Source organism: Ixodes scapularis, unplaced genomic scaffold (assembly GCF_016920785.2).
Source record: "Ixodes scapularis isolate PalLabHiFi unplaced genomic scaffold, ASM1692078v2 ptg000490l_1___fragment_3__unscaffolded, whole genome shotgun sequence".
In the NCBI taxonomy this organism is placed as follows: domain Eukaryota; kingdom Metazoa; phylum Arthropoda; class Arachnida; order Ixodida; family Ixodidae; genus Ixodes; species Ixodes scapularis.
This window is the reverse complement of record NW_024609988.1, coordinates 220,065-226,704: the sequence shown is the minus strand read 5'-3', so window position 1 is coordinate 226,704 and position 6,640 is coordinate 220,065. Positions and strand designations below refer to the sequence as shown.

Here is a 6,640-nt window from a genome sequence, read left to right as displayed (position 1 = left end):
TGAGGTATTTGATTTCCTTCACCTGCGACTCGGATGGATTTCAGCATGGAAGTTCGAAAGTAGGATGCAGGCACAAACCATCATAGGGTGGCATGTTACTATAAAGAGTGTCCTCATGCTCTGGGAGGAGCTTTCAAATAGGCATGACTTTAAGTTCTTACTTACACGACGCCTGCAGCAAGACCCACTTGAGAAAATTCTTGGAGCTATATGACAAATGCAGGGCTGCAATACAAACCCAAAGGTGTATCAGTTCACCTTAGGACTGAAATAGATAGGGATAAAGGAACTGTTTAAACTGTTAAACAATGGAAACGTAGAGGATTACAAAGCTGACCTCTTGAAGGAGTTGCCAATATTTTTGCATCAAGAAAGTTCAATTGCAGACAATATGGAATGTCTTCCAGTTGATAACTTCCCACCACTCGAAGATATTTCTGAGCTGACATCAGAGCTCAGGTTTAACATATTTGATGACTCGTCCACTTGTTACGTTAGGGGCTATTTGATCAAGCAATTCTTTGAACTGACAACCCAGAGCTGTGGCTGTTCTCAGCCGCTGAGGGAAGAGTCTGACCGCTTGGCCAGGCCTCACCAGTACTTTCTTGTGCTTAAAGGGACCATGAAGGCAGTTTCAAAGTTTTATTCGACGATTGAAATGGATGTCAGGCACGTCTCAGATACCGTTGACCAAGTTCTAGCCCGAACAGAACTTTGGGTGCCGCACCAGTCGAGCAAACAGGCGCGGTAATAATAGCGCCGGGAACGATGTCTGAGACCCCACCGAGGCGGCGGCAGAAAGGTGAACTAAAGTGTGCCGTTGAAGCGTGACGACAACGGGATCCTCGTCTGGCGATTGGTTGAAACGATGGACGCGCTCTTGGTTTCAATTTCGGTGGTGAGACCTGATGAAAAAAGTTTATTTGAACGTTGGATAATATTTTGAAGTTGTATTTGGGAAGTAATAGGTTTCATACCGTGTATAAAAGCATAATCTGAAGCGATCCCTCCGTTTGTCACTGGTAGAACGCATCCCGCACTGCTACCTCGGGCGCGTAACAAGCATCGAGCAACCATGGACAAAAAAAGAAAAAGAGGTACGAGCGCCGGGGGCGGCGGACTTTTGGTTTTGGTTTCGTGCGTCGTCTCGTATTCGCTTTGCGAAGTGGTGTCTCACCAATCATGCCGCGTTTATGTGCAATAGTAGGTTGCGCGACAGGTCGGCTAAAGACGTGCAGTCGATCGGGCGACGTTAGTTTGCATAAACTGCGACCGATGCAGCAATGCTGCGCATTGCTGCATCGGTCGCCAATCCAGAATTCTGCGTCCTTAGCTGCATCTCCCGTTCAGTCGGCGTGAGGTCGCTGAACGGGAGCTCAAACTCGTTTGCGAGCGCGGCGTTGTCGTCCATTTCTTCCAGGATTTCTTCACAGACCGCCGTGCACTAGAGCGAACCACGGGAACCACACTGAGTGTGCACTAAATCCTACCGATGCCGACAGTGCTCCCTGACGTCACTTCTATTTCCAGAGGCGAAAAAAGGAAGAAATCTGAATGTTTGTTTCGGTTTCGCAAATTTATTTGCAGCTACAGAAATAAGTGTCATAACGTTCTAGAAAAAATTGTGTGGCATGCCAGGACACCAATACTTCCGAAAACACCTTCTTTTTTAAAAACAATTAAATTGCCTTCATGGTCCCTTTAAAGCATATCACGTGCCTGGAAAGCTCTTCGGGAATCTAATATACCATCCTAGGCTGCCTTTAATTTCCTTCAGCAACTAGAAAATCGCTTTCTTGCCGTAGTAGAGAGCATGGTGCATGTTTGAGGAGTGTGTGCTGCCTTGTATCACACACTTTCAGGTCTGGGTACGCTTGTGTTGGCATGTTCGATTTCTTAACCGGAACCTGGACAAAGTTTGGTTACACACTTCAGTTGATGTGAGGCAACTAGACAAGTTTAACTGTTAACAGTGTATTAACGGAGGTGGTTGCCAAATCAGAAACAGAAGGTGCGTATTAATTGAGTGGTGCAGCTTGCACTCGAAAAAAGTGTTTCTCTTATTTCCAGCAAATGTGTATCACGGCCCTTTTGCAAACATATTTACCCACTTTCTAGATTATTTCTATAGAAAATAGTGTATAGATGCTGTAGATATAAGAAAGAAAGTGTATCCACTTTTGTATCCACTGTCTATAGTTTTTTAGCGCTTTTTTGAGCCATACTTTCTTATTTCGAGGAATGTTTAGGAACATTGAATATTGTCAGATTCCAAATAAAGTTCTCAGTGTTTTGTATTGGCTCGCCTGCAGCATGTTTCAGGCTATGCCAATTCGTATGTTTTATAATAGCCGGAAATTGGGAATTCGTACTCTTCGCTGTGTGTTTTGCACTCTTATTCTACTCTTACGACTGTTAGTGATAGCGATGTCTTATTCATTTCTGGACTTACTTCCCGAGCCCGAGTTGGCGTGAAAGTGAATGGACCATTCAGCATGTTCCATGTCGAAATTTTTTGTTAACTTGGTTCCGCTAAAAGCCTATTAAGAAGTGTACGATATACCGAACTCCTTCATATTCCTTTATTTTTGTGAGTATTAGTATCTGTTTCTTCTAAAACATACAGAGCGTCTGAAGTAAATCATGTATATACGAATGTGGTCCAATAAACTATTTTCGAACCCCAGAATGCTACACCAGTCAGGAGTCAATGTGGAGGTTGTGTAACTTCAATGTTTTACAGTAGAAAAAAACAAACAAACAAGATATACGCAACTCTTTTCTGAAGTAGAAATTATATTTTACACATTTTGCACGGATTATTTCGTAAAAATTAAAATAAAACTGCGTTAACATTAAATAAAAGAAACAGCGGCTCCGGAAGCCGGAGAGCTCCCGAGCGCGTAGCGAGGAGCGACGCAAGAAGACAAGATGGGGAGAACGAAAAGGGTACCGGAGAACCGGAGCAAAAACACCCAAACTGAAACCGAAACTAACTTGAGCGGAACCAGAACTAGATTGCGTTTAATGCCGTCCGCTAGGAGCGCTACCTGTCACTCGTCTATCTGGGCCGCTGGGGCCTATGGCAGTGTCCGCTCTTTACCTTTTGTATATTACTCTATGCGCACACAGCCGACACGCCCGGCAAACCGTGCGAAACATAGGCTGTTGATTCGATGAGATTGTTTTCGTATCTTCCAAACGTTTCAAATAAAAGAATAAGCAAACCGGATTATAAAACTTATAAAAGACGCAGTAATAATACATTATTGCGCACGTCAATATTGCCATAATATTATGAAGAAGTCCTGAACACGTCGCAAAATATTAAATACGAAACTAAGTGTACAATGTTTCGAAACGAATTCAGCAAACATCTATACTTCTAGAAAACACATCAAGTCAACCGATGATCATGCGTATGCTACCGAGGGGAAAGAGGCTGGCGGAGACGGTGTTTCTACCCGGGGACCCTCAAGGTAGGCCTTATCGCACGCAGGACTTCGCCGAAGCGCTTGAGGAAACTGTCGGCATGAAGCACGTGGTTGGACTGGGAGCTTTCCAGTTCAACCACGTGTCGGTCTGCACGCTGGACTCCACTGACAATACGGAACGCCTCGTCGCTCTGAAGGAGATTACGGTGAAAGGAAAACGATGCATTGTCATTGACCCCAACTTAAAAGAAGCCGTGGTACGAGTCAACTGGCTCCCCACGTTCGTGCCCGATGAAGAGGTGTGCAAGGCCCTCGTGGAGTATGGAAACGTGACGAAAATTTGCAGGGAAAAATGGAAGTCTTCGAGCGGAGAATACGAAGTCGAGACGTCGACAAGGTTTGTCACAATCACGATGAAGGAGGGAAAAGGGAAGGAAGACCTACCACATCAGTGGAAAGTGGCTGGATATCCTATTTTTTTATATGTCCCAGACCGACTGCCGATGTGTCTCCGCTGCGGCCAACTGGGGCACATGCGAAGGCAATGCCGGGCGTCCTGGTGCCGTCATTGCAGAAGTTAAGGCCACTTGGAATCGGAGTGTGTGCCCATGTACGCCGCCAAGACCAAGTGCCAGGCGAACATGCCGCTAGAAAGCGACCTCCTGGATGACGGGGAATGTACCGGAAGCGGATCGAACGGCACGGACGAGGCGGGACGAGCGGATGCACCAGTCTCTAACCAAACGGAGGCGGCAACACCCAAAGAAAGCAGTGAAGAGGGGTCGGAGCCCGTAGAGGAAGAACAGGCCATGGACGTTGCACGCGCCACAAAGGAGACAGCCCCACCGCAGCGGCTGACCAACCCGCCAGCGCCGGCAGCCGCTCCGTTGAAAACGCGCCCACCAGAACAAGGGGCAAGCTCCAAGGGGACAAGCAAGGTCACACGCCAAAGTGCGCGGCAAAAGCCAAAAACGGCCGAGCAGTTTCCCCCGCTAGATGCACATCCCGGGGGGAAGGGTGAATCGTCGGAGAACGCCGTCCCCCTGCACGGGGATTAGGAGAGCATTCCGGGAGCCGTTTCGGCGCCAACTTGACTGATTAGCGCCGCCGTTTTTTGAGGTAGGAATCTTCTCTCAATGCGACCTCTCAAACCTTTCAAGTGTGCAACGCTTAATTGTGTTAGCCTGGTAGCACAGATAAGAAAACAATGGGTGCTGAATCTGATCCTAAGGAAGAGAGTAGACGCTGTATTTCTACAGGAAACCAAACTATGCACAAACCAACAACTGGAAGCCATGTCTCGCTTTGAAGGAAGGCACTGCGAAATCTTCTTCTCTAAGGCGATCGCACACAGCGGGGTCACCGCTATTATGATTAGAAAGGACGAAGACATCACGATCTGCCCACTGTGGGAGACGTATAGGAATGGGCGCTTTTGTGGAATAGAAGTGGTTTACTGGGGAGAACTGCACAAGCTGGTGTCCGTTTACGCGCCGAACGAGGCGGCCGACAGAAGAGAGTTCTTCAAAACTTTCCGCCAATATCTCGATACTCTCTGCAAGATTATTCTGGCAGGTGATTGCAATTGTGTGCTTCACGCGACAGATTGCTCCAAGCGCTTACGTTCGGATGCGAGCCGCGCAGAACTAGAGTGGCTTTTAAGAGACTTTGACTTACAAGTCAAAGTCTCTTAAACCAGTCGGAAAGCTTGGTTAAAAGTATTTGCAAGCCTAATTTGGGGATCGAACTAAAGACGGTTCAAAGAGCACATCGTGTTGGTAGATACAATGAAAAGTTTAAAAGGCCAATCATTGTAAATTTCGCATCGTATAAGGAACAACAGGACGTCTTATCAAACGCTAAGAAGTTCAAGGGGTCGTGCTACAGCGTTGATAATGATTATTCCCCTGAGACCCGAGATATTCAAAGGCGATTGTGGGAATACGCGAAGGTTAAAAAAGCAGATAGTAATAACAAGGTAAAGCTAACTTATGATAAGCTTGTTATTAACGGAAAGACTTTCACATGGGACACAAAAAAAGAAGAGGTCGTTCCACTCTTGAAACAATGACGCCCCAGTAAGAATAAGAAAAATGCTGCTGCGATCTGGTTCCTGTCGTAATAAACTGCAGAAGTGTAATAAACAAAGTTGGTGAGTTCACTGCCCTGCTTGAGTCTGTAAAAGCTGATATCGTATTTGGTACACAATCGTGGCTGAGCCCGACTATCGCCGATAGTGAGGTGTTTCCAAAGGAATTTATTGTTTATCGGAAGGATAGGCCCAGCCTCGGGGGAGGCGTTTTTTTTGCTAGTTGATTCCTCTCTAAAATCATCTAGGCTAGATATTGATCATGACGATGTCCAGTCAATTTGGTGCTCAGTTACTTTATCTGACAATTCGTCGTACGCTGTCGGAACGTTTTATCGGCCACCGAATTCAGATTTAAAGACGTTACAATCGTTGTTTGAAATCGTTTCGGAGGCCTCTCGGCACCCTAGTTTACTTGCAGGTGACTTTAACCTGCCATAATTGAAATGAAATGATGGCATTTGTTCATGCAAAGTTAGTAGTCGCATTAACCTAGAAAAGAAAAACATCGTAGATACTTACGGACTGTTACAGTATGTAAAGGATCCAACTCGGAATAATAACATATTAGACCTTTTGTTTTGCAGTTCACCCAACCTTATAGATTCCGTCACCATTATACCAGGAATAAGTGATCATAAAGCCGTCAATGCAAATGTCAAATCAGGAATCATCCTACCGACGACATGCGCATCAAGGAAAGTTTTTTTCTTCGAGAAAGGCGACTATACTAGTATATATCAGCAGCTGCTTGACCACTTGCCGGTCTTTGAATGCCTAGCTGAAGATTACGACGTCCACAAATTACGGTGTGTATTTAAGAACAAGCTGCTTGAACTTATGAACCGTTATGTTCCAAGCATAGATTCTACCAGACTCAAAAAAAGAAAAAAAACCTGGGTGACTTCACGTATTCTGCCACGCCCGGCTGGACAGGATGTACATATCAAGCGAATTCTTTCTGTCGAACTCAAAAGACCTAGTTCAACCTTTAGCCTTTTCAGACCATGCTTTCGTGGCAGTCCAGTTCAGGAAACCATCTTCAAACAAAAGAGGTCAGAGGGGAGCGGGTGGAAGTTGAATGAGAGCCTTCACGAGGACGAGGAGCTTAAAACAA

At 45.8% G+C, this 6,640-nt stretch overlaps 1 pseudogene; it reads left to right on the top strand.

Annotated features, from left to right (window-relative positions):
• Positions 1 to 3,409: 3,409 nt before the first annotated feature.
• Positions 3,410 to 4,492, top strand: LOC115317969 (annotated as a pseudogene).
• Positions 4,493 to 6,640: the final 2,148 nt, after the last annotated feature.